This window comes from Arachis duranensis, chromosome 4, assembly GCF_000817695.3.
Source record: "Arachis duranensis cultivar V14167 chromosome 4, aradu.V14167.gnm2.J7QH, whole genome shotgun sequence".
Classification (NCBI taxonomy): domain Eukaryota; kingdom Viridiplantae; phylum Streptophyta; class Magnoliopsida; order Fabales; family Fabaceae; genus Arachis; species Arachis duranensis.
The window spans coordinates 107,386,934-107,405,396 of NC_029775.3; the positions used below are offsets into that span (position 1 = coordinate 107,386,934).

General features: G+C 30.7%; 2 pseudogenes; both read left to right on the forward strand.

The window, feature by feature from the left end:
* The first annotated feature begins 3,021 nt into the window (after positions 1-3,021).
* Positions 3,022-5,632, forward strand: LOC110280565 (translocon-associated protein subunit alpha-like; annotated as a pseudogene).
* Positions 5,633-8,097: 2,465 nt separating this feature from the next.
* Positions 8,098-16,158, forward strand: LOC107485628 (uncharacterized; annotated as a pseudogene).
* Positions 16,159-18,463: the final 2,305 nt, after the last annotated feature.

Genomic DNA, 18,463 nt, shown 5'->3' on the forward strand with positions numbered 1-18,463 from the left:
ATAGTTGGCGGAAGCAAAAGCATAAACATATTAAAGCATATTAATATTAAGGCAAGAGCACACTAGTATTGCATGATCATTCTCATAAAAGCATAAACCGTGGCATATATAAAGGTGAAAGCTCACGTGAAGTCGACTTCACGTGAAGTTGATATTTGAGAGTCGTTAAATAAAAAATTAGTCAAATCAGTTAAATTATTTAACGACTCTTAAATATCAACTTTACGTGAAATCAACTGTACCTGAATTTTCACCATATATAAAAGCAAGCCACATAACTATTTTTATTACCTTACTCATCATATAACCTTAGATTATTGCATGCAAACGGTGAGGAAGAGAGAAGAGTGACCGAGAGAGAGAGAATCGTAATTCTCATCGAACTTTCGGCTTCGATTTTTTGCGATTCGTAATCTCAATAAAAAATTTAATTTGGTAAAAGTGTTTGTATTCTTCTTCTCTACGTGTTGGCATCACTTTTGGTCGATAGAAGTTGACAGTGACGTAGCTTCTCTACCCCTTGAGTTCGGTCAACTGGAGTTCTAAGAGGTATAGACGATTCCGAACGTTTTCTTCTTCGGTAGTTCGGTCAAAAAGCTTCTCCAAAATTTTGAATATTTTAATTTCATATGGAGATAGAGTTTCAATAAATTCTTAATGATTAAATGTGTTTTGAATATCACAGTCAAGCCATGAACTTCATAAATACATTAATAATTTAATATATTGCAAAAATTCAACATAAACTTAACCAAACTCAATCGGTAATCAGCAGGGACCGAATTGTTTCAAAAATTTTTGGACCGGAATGTCATTGAGGATCAAGTAAAAAAAATTGGTGAGATTTGAGGGCCGAGAGATAAAATTAAAAATTAAGAAAAATCAATAACCGAAAAATTCGAAAACGGATTAAAATGCAAGTAATATTTTGAAAGAAAAAGGTTAAGGGTTTCGATTTTGGTATGAGAGGGAGATTAGTAATTAAATCTTATTTTTGAAGGATAACATTGTATTTGTATATAAAAATCAAGGTAAAATTTATAATTATATAAGTTTTGGGTATTTTGGGTAATAAGTAAAGTTCAGGGGTAAAATGGATATTTTATAAAAGTTCGGATTATTTTTATAAATATGAAAATAAGTGGGGATTCAAATATAATTTTATAAAATATTGAGGTTGAAAATAGAATATTAAAAAGCTTGTGATTTAGAAAGTAATTAATAAAATTTTAAAAATAAGATTTTATAAACTAAATTTTAAGAAAAAATATATATTGTTCACTATTTAAATTATCTTACTTGCTGCTTTACTCATTGGTTTCCTGTAATTTTGTATGTGAATGTTTAAACTTTTCAAGACCCGTTGTTTTCGTACCAGGAGTTCCACGTAAAAAGGAAAAAAATTTCAAGAAAAATCAATCTCGTGCTAACACGATTACAGACTTAATAATAAGTAATGGTTAAGTCTAGGAAGGTAAGTTAGTAACGCTCAGTTTTCAGTATAATCATGACGTACTGGAAGTTGGGTCGTTACAGGTAACGGTATCCCTTGTGAATTTTTCAATTCTATAAAGTTAGGTATTGAATTTGTAAATGCATATGAAATTATATGAATTATATTGAATATATGTGAAGTTGATGTCAAATTGGTGAATTTGGAATAAAATTGTGGTGATTGAAGCTTGTTGAGTTGATTTGGAACTCTTGGGAGCTTGTGGACAAGAGGAGAGATTTTAGGTGCTTCGGGCTTGGGGAGAAAATCAACCAAGATATGATTTTGGTTTCTTGTAGTTAATCTATAATGTTACTTGAAAAAATTGGGCTAGTTGTCTATAGGATAAGTTGGATTGTATGAATAATTGATGTTTAATAATGGTTGATGACAAATGTTGAGAATTGTGAAAATTATGAATGGAATTGTTAAATAGATTGAAGATTGTGTGTTGATATGTTTTTCGAAAGATCGGAGTGTATATGATGGTGGTTAGGAGTGATAGGTATTGAAATTGATGTGATTTGATTGGCTTTTGAATTGAGAATTTGGAAAACTAGAAGTTTTGAACTTTTGGTGAAAACTAAAATTTTAACCAATTTCGATGGGCCATAATTTAGCTTTCGGATCCTTAAATCTTGTGAAATTTATCTTAAATAAATACTGGGTTCGTGAAGTTTATGATGTTCGAAAAAGGACTAAAAATAATTTATAACAAAAAAGTTATGCACGTTTAAAATTTAGTGTAAAAAAACTAATTTCTACAACTTAACATCTTTTTGAAGGAATTTACATTCATGGGTACGCGTGATGCATCCACATCTTTAGTGTTTTTCCTTCTTGATTTCACTTTATTTACTAAGAATTTCTGTTGAATAAGCAATAATGAATTTAAGGTTAGAAAGAACATTACTTTGATTAGTTGAATTTTATTGATGACATGAAGCTTTAGAAGAAAAACAGAAAGAAATAGAACAGAAAAGAGGTGGAGAGCACAAAATAGAAAGCTCCCTGTGACAAACAAAAAGCTCTCTATGACAAACAGGAGCTTCCCTGGAAGCATAAGAAAGGGACATGCAACGTGAACACCATCACGTACCACATTGGGGGCATTTCACATATCATGCATACGCATACAGCGTGCGTACGCATGACCATCATTTTTCACGTGGTATGTGGGAGATCTCACGTAAACTACTAGAAAATTAGTTATTAAAGACGGATATTTTTGACGGATTTTATCCCACAGAAATATAGACGGAATTTCAGAGGAATTTTTTGTCAGAAAAAAATGAATTAGCATAAATTACAGACGGAAAAATCCGTCGATAATTCTATCGGAAAAATTAATTCTTTTCATGGGAAATAGTTACAGATAGAGAATCTGTTTGTAATTAAATAGACAAAAATACTGCATTTTATTAAATTATTACAGACAGAAAACCCGTTTGTAATTTAAAATTTTTCGTCAAAAATATTAGAATAAGGAGTTAGGTTCTGAAACTCCCAATGGTTCATTTCACTTTTTCATGTTTTCCTTGAATTACTCCCTGCCTTCTCTCTCTGTTGAAGATGTGACGTCCTCCGCTGTCGCCGCCGCCGCGGCACGCGTCGCACGAGCTCCCTCCATCGCCCTCATCGCGATTGCTCCCTTCGTTGCCATCGTTGTACGAGTTCTCTCCGTCGTGCTCTTGTCTTACGAGTCCTTCCGCCGCTGCTCTCGTCGCTTCTTCTTCTCTCCTCGCCAGAGGTTTGTCATCATCTCTTCTCGTCACCGTTAGTTCAGGTAGGCCTCCGCCTCCTTCTCATCCATATCCCTAACCCCTTCCATTGTGATTCTATTCTAATTTCATTATCCCTAGCCCTAGCCCTGTCCCTTCCCTGTTGCTGCTGCAGAGAAATGAGTTTCTAAATTCTTAGTCCCACTTTCTTTGTCTCACTCACACTTTCCTTCACATTCTTAGTCGCTTCTTTTCGCTAACGAATTGCTGATCTTTCACTTACTCACAAGCAATACGGTGCTGTATCATAGCTAACAGCAAAATTCAGTCAACAAAACTCTAATTGGTTGTTTTTTCTATTTTGTTTGAGGTTTTAGGGAAGAAGAAAGAGCGAAAAAGAATGGGTGAGGAGAATAAGGTAGTTGGAGAAGGTGAGAAGAAGAAAAAGGAAAGTGTTGGTGCCATTGCTGTTGTTGGTGATGGAGAGGAGGAAAAGAATAAGAAGAAGAAGAAGAGTAAGAAGCAGGGATTAATTTCTCGAATGTGGAACGGGATATTCAGAAGACGTAGCGATGATTTTGAGAAGTGGCTGCAGTATATTTCCAAAGAGGAAGTTGTGGTTATGGCTAGGGTCAATCGGAGAAATCGGTCGTGGCGGAAAACTTAGCGCCAAATCATCATAATTTCTGTTATATTTGAGGTACATTTTCCATTGCTGGATGAATGGGTTTATCTTTGTGTTTTTTTGTTTGTCATGAATCATTTCTCACATGAATAGATTTGTGTATTTTAACATGGCATTCTATGCTAGAGTTTCTTTGCATGGTTGTTCTGTTAGCATGGTTTTGATAATAAACTTGATAGAGCTTGTATTTTAGTATTTTACTCTCTCTGTGATCTTTTGGTTTATTTGCTCTCGTTCCCTAAAAATTGGATCTCACTCAGTCTGACAAATAACTTGTATGCATATTTATTTTTATGCATTCTATGCATGACCATGATTGAAGTTAGTTCTTTTCTTCTTTGCTAGTTGCTAGGTGCCAGTCTGATTCAGATTCAGATGGAGCTGTTTATCCCACAAAATGTGATTTTTAATGTATTCTTTTATTTGTATTTTTTCCACTGTGGATTGATTTTATTTTATTTTTCATGTGATGCAGTGATAACAACTGGAGAAGAGACAGAACTGCTTGTTGGTTTGAAAAATGATGGTAACTCAATAAACTTTGATACATGTGATTTTAGCCTGGAACTTTTGACCTTGTTGGCACTATTTTGTATGAGATAGACCAGCATCCTTAACAGAATACCTTCTTTAACGGCACTATTGAAGTTGCCGAGGCCACTGGCTTTCTTAGCATGGAATCTATCTTCATTGCTACTCTTGGAATTGCCCTCCTCGTCCTCCTGGGGCTATGGATTCATGGTCAAATACAACACCTATCTAAGGTATTAACAATCTTTCTACTTTTTCAAAAGTAATCCAATATTAAATGGATTGCTAATCCCAGTCGCAGTAGCTTCAGAGTTTCCGTTGGTCTTGATTTATCGTTGGACTTTTGTTTGTTTGTTCTTTGCTAACTATCATATGTCATGAGGTCACAAAGTTAATTCATTATTTGGAGAGATCGTGTTAGTGTTGTGTTGTTTTAACTGACATGGATGGTATCAGATGTCATATAGATTGGCTTCTTTACGTTTTTTTTTTTTGTTCAAGCATATATAATATTGAGAAACGAAGCTGATTATGATTTAAATTATAAAATAAAACTCTAAACTTTTTGTCTATCTCTCAAGCCACTTTCATACTCTTTTTGATAATGTTATGAATATTTTCTCAGAAAACAAAGAGGGCTCCAAAGGTTGAAGTTGGGACTAGATCAACAGATGCTTCCATGGATGAATGGCTCGAGGTCTGTATGAATACCGTATACAACAATATCAGATTCCATGTTTCCTACAGCATTTTTAATGCATGCTCTAGGAAAATTTAGAGCCACTTTTTTTTCATTTATAACATTTTCTAGAAGTTACATAAAAATCAGAAATTAGTGGCTGTGAGTGTTCCTGTAGAACAAATTAAATGTGCTTCAAGAGCATGCAAGCATCTCTCTCTATCTCTTGCAGTTCTGTTTTAAAGTTGTGTTTTTGTTATCCTTCTTCACTTTTTTTAATCCTATAAAACATTGCTAGGCTTTTGAAATCTATTCATGTCCTGTTTTTTGACATTAGGGAACTGCATATGCTCAGTCCAATGCAAACAAATCAAAGAAGAAGAAGTAGATGAACGAATACTTTCAAGTTTCAGCCACACAAGAGTCTACCATGGAGTGAAGAATCATGTAACTCGCATTAGATTGGAGAGTTTAAACTTTAAAGAGAGCATGAGAAAATAGTTTTAAAATTTAGGCTGAAAGTCCTGTCCTTCTCTGTTGTAGTTTAAAAGAAATTTTGGGATATCTTTTTTATTGAGACAGTGAGATATTGGATAATGGTGTTGAAAAATAACATCCAATTTTATAGGTATCATGTAATTAATATTATGTTTATCTATGTGATTTTTGGCTTTCTTTTTTTCAATTTACAGTGTGTTTGATGGAGTAAATTTAGAAAATAAATCTAAAATATTTATTTTGTAATAGAAAAATTTTTTAAAAATTCTATTTTATCTTACTGACGGATTTACAGACGGATTTTCTATCTGTATTCAGAGTGTGGGATGATTTTTCAAGGTTCAAATTAAAGACAGAAAATCTGTCGAAAAATCTGTTGCCAATTACCGACAGAAAATTCGTCAAAAAATCTGTCTGTAATTACAGACAAAAAATCCGTCAAAAAATATGTCTGTAATTACAGATGAAAAATTTGTCAAAAAATCTGTCTGTAATTACCGACAGAAAATATGTCAAAAAATCTGTCTGTAATTACCGATGAAAAATTCGTCAGAAAATCCGTCTGTAATTACTGACGGAAAATCCGTTGGAAAGTTCGACGTTCCAGGGAAATGGATGGAGAATTTACGGAGGAAAAATTCGTCGGTAACTGGTAAAAATCTGTCGGTAATTTTTTGACAAAAAAAATCCGTTGGTAAATAATTTTCGACGAAACTTTTACAAAGGGACAAAATTCGTCTGTAATAAAGACTAAATCTGTCTGTATTAATCCATTTTCTAGTTGTGGTACAATATAGCAATCACGCGTATGCATGATGCCTGCGTACGCGCAAGTTGGTTTTCACGTAGTACGTGAAACTCATCACGTACAACGTTGGAGCACATTCATAAGCAACAAATTGAAGAAATTTGGCTCACATACAACATAGCCTAGTTCACGTGGTACGTGAGCCCAACAGAGAGCATTCCAAATCAAGAGGCTGCTTCACGTGGTACGTGGAATTTCATACATTTTCGAGGACTTCAATTAAAGACCAACCTTTCTCTAATTTTTCAACCTTTTTAGAAGATCAATCACAAGCCCATAGATGATCGCATTAATTGAAGATTACAAGCAGTTAAAGAGGAGATCTCTTCGGAGGAAAACAATAATTAGGGAAAAAATATTTAATTTTGTTTTTTTATTTATTTGGTTTTGAAGTTTGAATTTTGAATTATGTTTTTCTTGGGTTAGGATATAAGGAAAGAGAGTTCTAATTTCTTCTCTTCTTCGGCAATTTACACTTTTTGATAATTAAGGATTTCTTTGAAAAACATGAGTAATTAATTATCCTCGGTTAAGATTAAGAACTCTGTTAATTTTATGAATTAAGCCAATAATTTTTCTACCTCTAATTTATACAATTAATTTTTTTTTAGAAAAAGATTTTTGTTCTTCATTTTAAAGAGTTTGATGGTATTGAAAAACAATTCTTCCCCGTATAAAAAATATAATAATGATTGATTATTTTTGTCGTATTTTTAAATTATTAAAAAATTATTTTATCAATAACATTTTTTAAACACTTTTCTGTTAATCTTTTAAATACTAAATTGATAATTAACATTAGTTTTATACTTGAATGTCAATTCTTGCACATGTTCTACTAATTTTTGGATGATTAAATTGAGAATAAATCAACTAAATATGTATAATCTCATTATATCTGAGACAGTGAAAGAAGAAAATAAAGATTATTTATGATAAACGATGAAGATGCGTGAAGTATTCAGCTAAAAGAAAGAACGAAATTCCTGTATTTAGGTAAAAAGTTTTATGTGTTTTATTTTTAAAAAATCTGGACTTTCTTTTGTTTTTTCTTTTTACAAAATTCATACGTTTATCTTCAAAATTCTATGTATTTAGGTAAAAAAAAGTTATATATTTTCTTTTTATATTCCCTTTTAAAAATTTTTGTATTTATAAAAAAAATTTCAGTTTTTACTTTTTAGTTAAAAATTTTCTATGTTTTCTTCTTGTATTTCTCTTAAAAATTTTATTGTTTATCTTCAAAAACTTCGATTTACATTATAAAATTTATGTGATCATTGTAACATTATTTATGTGTTTGCTTCTTATATATATATTTTTTTAAATTTGTGTGTTTATCTTAAAAAAATTTATGTGTTTATATCATTATCATAAAAAACCTTTTATATTTGCTTTTTATATTTTTCTTAAAAGTGTTTTTATCTTAAAGAATTTATATGTTTATCATAAAAAAATGTCTTTTTTATATTATTTTTTCAAAAATTTATATGTTTATTATAACTTTTTTTCTTGCATTTACATATATAAAAGCTTTTTGGTATTTTTTGTTTCTTATGTAATTTTCTATCTAGCTTCACTATTATTATTCTTTTCATAAAATTTTGAAAAAGTACAGAGAAAAAATAGTAATTAACTAATTATTGTTTAAAAACTTTCTATGGTTTCCAATCCTGCACCTGTCTTACTATTAATAATATGATAATGATGCCAATTATTTTGATAAAACTACGCCTACCCAAAACCCCTTCACTCTTTTGACTCTGTTTCTGCATCTATGGCAGAGGCAAATCTAAGGTAACTGCAGCATGGCTTTGGACTTTTTCATGCAAATATTCGAAATTTCCTTTTCTTGTGTATATCAGCGTAGTGTGTGATTGTTTGTGGCTTTGTGCTGTTAGATATGCTGTTGTTACAGGGTCAAACAAGGGGATAGGATTTGAGACAGTTAAAGAGTTGGCCTCAAATGGAATCAAGGTGGTGCTCACTGCAAGAGATGAGAGTAAGGGTATTGAAGCCATTGAGAAGCTCAAAGAGTGTGGTGTCTCTGATAAGCTTGTGGTTCTTCACCAACTTGATGTCACTGACCATGCTAGCATTGCATCATTAGCGGAGTTTGTTAAGACACAGTTCCCGAGACTTGATATATTGGTAAGCAGCAGTGGTTGCAATTTAGGGTTTATGATTTAGGACTAATACAAAATAAAAAATAAAATGATACTTAGAAAAGCCTTTTTTGTTAGTTTTTTTTGACAAGTAAGCTCAACACAAACAGTGGAGCCAAGCCAATAGTAGCTAACACACAAGAAATCTGTAAAGACAAAGAACAGAAACTTGTTCTTAGTGTTATCTTCGGTACTGCCATCAACAATAAAAGGGGTCCAAACTACACCATTCTCTATAACATATTACAAATTTAGGGAACACCTCCTCTGCACCTCCTTCCATGTTATTGAAGATCCGCTGGTTCCTCTCTAGCCAAATGTTTCAAATAACCGAGAAAAAACATACGAGCCACTTGTTACGTTCTTCTTTCCTGCTAGCACCACCTGCCAAGCTCTCAAAATGTTCCTTTTGTGAGCGCAGAATAGACCACAATTTTCCAAAGTCAGATAGCCATCGACACCACACCTGCCAAGTAAACTCACAGTCCAAAAAATAGTACATGACCAGCAAATATTATCATTTTGGGTTAGTACTTTGTCAGTATGTTTGCACAAAAAAAAAAAACATATAATTTTTATTTATATTTACAAGAATTTATTTGCGCCTATATTTTTTAGAATTTATACACATAAATTTATAAAATTTATTTGTTAGAGACAATTTAGTATTTGTGTTGGCCAAATGATGACCAGAATTACTAAAAACTACTGGTCCTCTAAGTTTCTGTTGAATAAATCTATTTGCTCCATATTCTTTTGCAGGTGAATAATGCAGGAATCAGTGGTGTCAATCCATATGAAAAGGTCAGTGAATAATTTATCTACTTTTTTCCTTGTGAGATGCTTCTCGTGATCCTCTCGAAATGATCTGAGATTCTTATAACATGGATGCAGGATGAACCAACATTTAAATGGGAGGAACTAACACAAACTTATGAGATGGCTGAAAAGTGTATATTGACAAACTACTATGGTGCCAAGAAAACAACTGAGACATTTCTTCCACTACTTCAGTTATCAAACTCACCAAGGGTTGTTAATGTTTCCTCTGAAGCAGGGTTGTTAAAGGTATAATAATTCAAGATCATCAAATCTCTTCAAATTTTTTTTCTTTTTAACATGATGTTGCCTATGGGAAAATGCAATTAGGCATCAGATTGAACCTACTGCATTATATACTAATTTTTAGTTAGCCAACATTAACCAACTTTAGTATTTAGGTTTATAATTTAGAATTTAAGGTTAAAGGTTTATGATTTAAGATCTAGATTTTAAGATAAACATGTATAATTGATGCTGAAAAAAGTTAGTTACCTAATACTACTCTTTCATTATTTCAGTATCTACATCACATTCTCAAAAATTGGCAAAATTGTTTTATGTGGCATCACAGAACATATCAAACAAATGGGCTAAGGAGGTGCTTGGTGATGCTGAAAACCTTAGAGAAGAGAAAATAGATGAGGTACTCAAGGAGTTCCTCAAAGACTTCAAAGAAGGCACACTAGAAATCAAAGGCTGGCCAATTAACATGAGTGCCTATAGGGTCTCAAGAGCAGCAATGAATTCTTATACAAGATTCATGGCAAAGAAGCAACAGAACTTGTGCATTAATTGTGTGTGCCCTGGTCCTTGCAAAACAGACATAACCAGAAACACTGGTACTCTTTCTGCTGCTGAAGGTGCTGCAAGTGTTGTGAGATTAGCACTTCTACCTGATGGCTCACCTTCTGGCCTTTTCTTTATTAGAAAAGAGTTGTCAAGTTTTTGAATCATTTTATTTATAAAATGGGGATAATTTGATCATTCAGGATTCAATTTACCAAGTTTAAAGTATCATGTGGTTGATTTATTATTTTCCTTAACCACCCAATCATTATTATTTTTGTTAGCAATTGGTGCATGATTTGATGAAGATGGTGACAATATTTTCAGGTAAAGACTCACATTGAAAATCATTAGATAATGATTTAGTCAAACTTGTCAAATCATTTAATAATTCTCAAATATCTGCATGTGAGTTTTCACCATATTTTCATTGTCATCAGCAGTAGTGAAGTTGGTAAAACATAGCAGTAGATCAGAAGAAAGAGTGAGTGGGTGTGAGAGATGAAAAGGAGTATGAGATTAGCAAAAGGAAGATGAATTGATTAAGCAAACATATAAAAGTGGTTTCAGAGAAGACCACTCAACTATGTCATTTACAAAATCAGTGCTTTCTCTCTTACTACTCATAATTCAAAAATGTAAAGTTTGGTACAATTTTAATAAGTATTGTTGAAACTTTCTTTTCAAATCATAAATAACATAATTTGCAGTGTATTTTGTTTTTCAATAACTTGCTTTAAATTTGTTTAATTATTTGCTCGTAAAGGAAGAAAATATAATAAAAAAAAATCTATTCAGAATTATAAATTTTAAATTATTCAAAATCAATATAATAAAATCGGACAAAAAATTTTTAAAGTAAAAAAATTAATAAAAATAATAAAATAAGAGTTTAATATCCATTAAATTTATAACTTCCATTGTATATAAATTCTAATATTTTAATTTAAGAGTGGATAAATATTTATTTTCTCACCTTACTAATTTTTTTACTTTATGAAAAATTGATTCAATAAAATAATAATATAAATTGTATCTTTCTATCTCGTATTATCAATACCATAAATGCACCCTATAAACTTTGAATCAGTTATCATGATTTTTTTTATATATTGATGAAGAGATATTAACTAAACATCTAAAATTTTATTTCGGTCATTTTGATTTTTAACCAATTTTTATATATAAATAACATCTTTTAGGATCCTTTTATCGGTAGTTGAATCTTTAGAATACTAAATTGATAATTAACCTTAGTTTTATACTTGAATGTCAATTCTTTCACATGTTTTACTAATTTTTGAATGATTAAATTGAGAATAAATCAACTAAATATGTACAATCCCATTATATATCGGAGGCAGGGAAAGAAAAAAATGAAGATTATTTATGATAACGATAAAGATGCGTGAAGTATTCAACCAAAAGAAAGAATGAAATTCCTGCATTTAGGTAAAAGAAAAAAAATTCAGTTTTTAGTTAAAAATTTTTTACTTTTTCTTCTTGTATTTCTCTTAAAAATTTTATTGTTTATCTTCAAAAACTTCGATTTATATCTGTTTTGTCGATTTTTAGCAAATCGATGGTAATTCGATATCTAGTGGTTTGGGAACAAAATCTACTCCTCTTTGTAGGTACCAATTTTCTAAAAGTGTATCAAAGTGTCTTCGATTAGACGAGTATTGGGAATAAAATAATTTAAAATTTATAAATCAATAAAAGGAACAAAGAAATGAAGTTTTCGAAAAAAGAAATGTACTGAAAATAGAAAGGTTTGCGTTGAAATTTAAAGAAAGCAATGAAATGCCTTCGACTTCGACTGAGTCAAAGGGCTTTGACATGAAAAATTAAAATGCAGAAATATAAATTGGACATTAAAGATAAAGGATACTTGAAGGATAAATTTACTTGAAGAAAAAAAATAAAGTTGACAGGAAAGTAAATTGAAAGAATGAAAAACATGGAAGGAACCCTACAGAAAAGTTACTCGGTCGCAGGCTCAGGAATTCTCTAGGATACGAGTGTGCTTGAATGTTTTTCTGAGTTAAAGTTCCAACCTCTATTCCCTAAGATTTCCTAGTATTTATAATCTACTTTTGGTAACTGACAATTAATTACAAAATCACAGCCTTAAATGCATACTCTTTGGTAACCGTTCTCCGCCTTTTGGCTATAAACGTTTCCCATGATTTTCTCGCGTGATGGGAACCTTTAACTTCTTCACTACCATAACTGCTCGATCCACTTATTCAAACGACTTATTCGATTACCTAACTCGAGTACCTTGTTCGATTTAATGAAGAGCCTTAAGATCGACTCCGTGTCGAGTACCTCCATCTAATAATACTTACACGTGTATCTTTTCGAAATCTGTTTAAATCTTCGACCACTTTACTATTTCGAACGGCCTTCATCAAAAAAATTTTTCGATCAACAATATCATAAAGTTTTTGTGATCATTGTAACATTATATATATTTTTTAAATTTTTGTGTTTATCTTAAAAAAATTTATGTGTTTATATCACAAAACTTTTGTGTTTATCATAAAAAAAACTTTTTATATTTTTTTATATTTTTCTTAAAAATGTGTTTATCTTAAAGAATTTGTGTTTATCATAAAAAATATCTTTTTTATATTATTTTTTCAAAAATTTATATGTTTATTATAACTTTTTTTTATTGCATTTGCATATATAAAAGCTTTTTTGTATTTTTTGTTTCTTATGTATTTTTCTATCTAGCTTCACTATTATTATTCTTTTTATAAAATTTTGAAAAAAGTACAGAGAAAAGAAAAACAAACATAGAAAGAAAAAAATTACATGAAAAGAAAAAAAAAAGAAAAGATGTAGAAGAAAGAAAAGAGGTAGAAGATATGCAGAAGAAAAAGGATAATAGGTAAAAGAAGATGGATGAGAAGAAGACATGGTCAGACTTAATTAGACTTAATTGAAAAAAAATTATTTATTAGTATTTTGTAATAAATAAATAAATATAAATTATCAGTAATTTAATAAAAAAGTTTTAAAAAAATATTAAAACATTAAAATTTATTATTTTTTATCATTACTTAACTATCAATTTAATTCTTTTATTAATTCTTTTAGTTGAATAATATAACAACGTATTTTTAAACATTAATAACTAACTGATAACAAAAAATAATAAATTCTTATGAACTTTTAATATTTCTCTTTAAAAAAAAATGCCCTCTAAGATATGATGAGAAACTGAAAATACAGACCAACAATGCAAGCTCTTCCCTATCAAACGCAATGAATTTGCCAGAGTTAGGGTTCTTAAACCATTCTTTATTGTTGAAAGCGCTATTTATGATGTTACAAAATTCTTAATCATCTCTCTCACTTTCAGCACAAAAATAAAAAACCATGGACTCCTCAAGCTTAGTGAGCTATTTCATCTTATTGCAAACTGCAAATTCACAATACTCTCTCAAACACACTAGTCATAATCAGAGGATTAGGTGTGAAATTCTTTTGGATCTTTGTGTTGTGTCTCCCTATAAGTTTTGTGGCTACTAGAGAAACATGTCATCTATTACGTACAACTCTATCTTCTATAAATAGCCCACACTTGAATGAAACCACATTATCATCATCAACTAAACTAAAAGAAAATCCTTTAAATTTGAGTTCCTTTTGACTATATTTTCTAACCAATTATTCTATTTTTTTCTTTTTTCTTTTTGAAAGGCATTAATTAACATTATAGTATACAATATATACCTACCTAGTCGTCTTGTTCACCGTTCATTTAGCATCCATGGCAGAAGCAAAACTAAGGTATACTATTTTTATTACTTACATTACTCAACACTAGTTGACTCTTTGTTTTCTTCAGCTTTTCTGAGGCCATGATATTCATACTTTTTTTCGGTGACATTATTTTTCTGTGACAAACTTCAATTTATGTGATGATTGTACGTGTACAAACAAAATCAATCATAAATATAAAAATGTTTATTTAGTATTTATAAAAAAAATATTATTTTACTATAAAAAGTTTTTGTTATTTTGCAACGACAAGTTTGATTTTTTTTAATAACTGATTATTTAGTTAAAAAAATGTGTATCCATATATATAAATAACAATGACTATTTAAATGGCTGATTTTTAGTGTGTATATATTATTTTTAGATGGCATTAGTCATATACATGTGTTTTATACATTGTTTCCTTAAGTTTAACCCCACATTAAGAGAAGAATTATGTGAAACTTTATAGTAAAAATATGTTCACATAATGTGTAGCATTTGAAGGGTTTGTGTGTATTAGGTATGCTGTTGTTACAGGGTCAAACAGAGGGATAGGATTTGAGACAGTTAAGGAATTGGCCTCAAATGGAATCAAGGTGGTTCTCACAGCAAGAGATGAGAAGAAAGGCAATGAAGCCATTGAAAAATTGAAAGATTTTGGCCTCTCTGACTTTGTGGTTCTTCACCAGCTTGATGTCACTGACCATGCTAGCATTTCATCTTTGGTACAATTTGTTAACACACACTTTGGGAGACTTGATATATTGGTAAGGATTTATTGTCTTGCTACCATCTTACTAAATTGTACTTTTTTTTTTTGAGAGAAAAGAAGTCTTAGAGCAATGGTTGAGTTGTTTCCGTGTGATCTTAGATTCAGGTTGCATATATTACCTTCTTTGGGTGCGGCCTTTTTCTCAAATCCTGCGTTACACGGAATATTTGTATACTAGGCTGCTTTTTTTTCCTGAGACAAAGAAGCTCGACATAATAAGGTGGAGCAAGAAAACTAATAAAAAAGAACAAACAAAAACAAGCTAAAGCTAATTCTCTTATTATTTTCGGTATTGTTATCAATAATAAAAAAAATCAACTCCACTCTACTTTTTATAGCTCTTGAGTGATCTGTAGTAATTTCTGCTACACCTGAGTATCTTGTTTTAAAAAATTCTTTTATTTCTTTCCAATAAAGTAATCAGTGATTCAGTTTAAGATAATCCAAACATTAAAGGGTATATAGCTTAGAAGTAAAGTAACCTACTTTGTTATCCTATATCATGTGTTCCAAATTGTTGTGCAGGTGAACAATGCAGGAATAAGTGGTGTGAATCCAGATGAAAAGGTCAGTGTTCATATTTTGTTGACATGTGAGATTAAGTCTCTAAAAAATGGTGTGAGTTTCAAATAATAATAAATGGATGCTGCAGGGGGAAGCAACAATCATCTGGGAAGAACTGACTCAAACTTATGAAATGGCTGAAAAATGCATATTGACAAATTACTATGGTGCTAAGGACACAACTGAGGCATTTCTACCCCTTCTCAAGTTATCTGATTCACCTATTATCGTTAATGTTTCCTCGCGAGGAGGATTGTTAAAGGTACAATTGTATTAAAATCGTTCTTGAGCGTTGATTGATAATTTTATTTGACATTATATTTGAATGAGATTGTGTATGGTGGTGGTGTCAGCACATATCAAACAAATGGGCAAAAGGGGTGCTAGATGATGATGAGAATCTAACAGAAGAGAGAATAGATGAGGTGTTGAAGGAGTTTATGGAAGACTTCAAAGAAGGTTTGATAGAAAGCAATGGGTGGCCAACCTTGTTATCTGCAAATAGAGTATCAAAAGCAGCATTGAATTCTTACACAAGAATTCTGGCAAAGAAGCATCCAAACTTGTGCATCAATTGTCTCTGCCCTGGTTTTGTGAAAACAGACATAAATAGGAACACTGGAATCTTATCTGTGAGTGAAGGTGCTGCAAGTGTTGTCAGATTAGCACTTCTATCTCATGGTTCCCCTTCTGGCCTTTTCTTTATTAGGCAAGAATTGTCAACTTTTTAATTTATTACTTATCATTTTAGAACAGTTTAATTATTCTATTAATCCATATAATTTTATCAAATTTGTAATTAGAATTTTATATTTTTGTTTTTTTCTAATTGATTCCTATACTACTTTAATTTTGTAATTAGATCTTTTTTATGTCAAAAATATTAAAATTAACAAAATATTTCTTCTAAAATATATATAGTTAAAGATCTAATTAGGTTCTTAAATATGGATACTTTCAATTTGCTGGAGATATATTCAGTTTTAAAATGTCTGATAACCAAAATAAATTAGCTAAAAATAGCCAAAATTTATTTTATTTAGTATTTATTAATTATTACAATAATTAATGGATATTAAATAAGATAAATTATGACTTTATTTTGTCTCCCTAATATTACTGTATTTAGTTAACTATAACATTTTTTATACTAGAAAGGACCTAATTATAAAATTAAAAATAGTATAGAGATCTAATTAAAAAAATAATTAAACCTTTTAGAACAAATTCCTTTAAAAAGCGCAAAATTGCTTTTTTTTTTCTTTCAAAAGTTCTATTTATATTTGGTAAATTATAATAAAAACATTTTTAATATATATATATATATTATACTTTTTAATATTGAAAAAAACACAATCTATTCTTTTGAAAATATATTTATTGTTATTTTTAAAAGTATCTTTATCTTTCAAAAACTTAAAAATACAAATATAGAATTTGCTTATTTATCAAACGTAAATTGAAGTTTTTATATTTTTAAGAACACAGATACTTCTCTGATAAACTTTATTAAACTCATCCTTAGATTTTAAATATAACTGTATAAGTACATTTTTTTTATGAGAATTGTTGTTAAATTATTTGGATATCATAAATGTATTTTTAGGTGAAAATTCACATGTATTTATTTTTATATGAAATTATCAATTAAGAATTATAAAATAATTTAACATGTCTAACTAAATTATTATCTAATATCTCTCAAATTACAGGAGTATTTACTGTAATTTTTTTTTCTCTTAAGATTACAATTAAGGCTTCAACATATTTAGAAGGAAGAACCCACAAAGTGACTGGGAATAGAGTGAGATTTCATGAGACTTTGATGGATAAATTTGTAACTGAGAGGGAAAAAAATATTATTTCCTTTCAAAAATACGAAAACAAAATCCTAATTTCTTTTTGCCTCTGTTTCGAGAACAACAATAAAAAATGTTTTCTAGAAATATTAGGTTGTGTTTTGTTTTTCTAAAAAAGGAACTTTTTCTATTGTTATATTATAGAATCCTCACAAATAAGTTTAGGAATGACAATAGAATTTGGAGGTATCTCTGATCCGTCTCTAGCCAATGGAGGGCAGAGCGGAGGTATATGTATGTATAAAAGTTAATAAAACATTTAAAAGGTTATAAGGATGGGATAGGATGTAAATTTTTATTATTCATAGGTAACAGTAGAGTGAAGTCTATACAAGGACGGGGTGAAATCGGATAATGTGAAAATTCACCCCATTTTCATCCCTAAACAAATTACCAATCTCGCTGCATGGACATTTTTATAATAAATATTGTTTTGACACCAATATTTAAGAAAATGCCACCTCAACACTCAACTCGTCCGAGATAAAAAATTAAATAAACCAGCCAGCTTTTTTTTAAAAATTAGTTAAAAAAATATAAATCAAAATTTTAGTTAATCAACTGATTCCTCCATTCTTTTTCTATTTTTTATTATCTTTTTCATATCACAATTTTTCATTAATAGAACAAGTATTTAATTAAGTTAGGATATTTTGTCACATTTTTAAATAATTTGAAGATATTTTTATTGATAATAAAATTTGAAAATATTTTTGTTACGGTAGGTAACCGGAGATTAATAATAAGGATGGCGTTTGGCGGCCCAAGTGTATGATGGAGGAGAACTCCGGAAAGGTCCGCAACTCGGGAGGCTCCGTCCGACTTGTGCTCGCGTGTGAATGGGGGGTGGTACCTGCAAAGACACTCCGATGCCTAAGTTAGCAAGAGTGTAAGCAGGTCTTAGAGAGTATTGGACTTAGAGATACCTGAGGGGTGTCAGTGTATTTATAGTGGTGAGCCAATAACCACCGTTGGTGTAGTGCCGTATCTTTAGGGTAGTAACCGTCCCTATTATCTTGGGGAGGTTAAGATATGGCTTTATGAGGCGGTTAGAGAGATTTTAGGGGCGGTTACTCATTTGAATGAGTGTTCATCTGCCAGCTAATCTCACATCCGACCTCTTCAGACCAAGTCGTGAGTGGCACCGACTTCTTATGTGAAAGGCGGCGCTTAGCTAGGCTTTAATCCTTTGGATCAGGCCTTTTAATTGGACCTGGGCCTTTGCCTTGGGCCAGGGTATGAACAGTGCCCCTACTTGAGCCCAAATTTTCTTTAAAGTTTGGGTTCAAGTATTCAACTCGGGT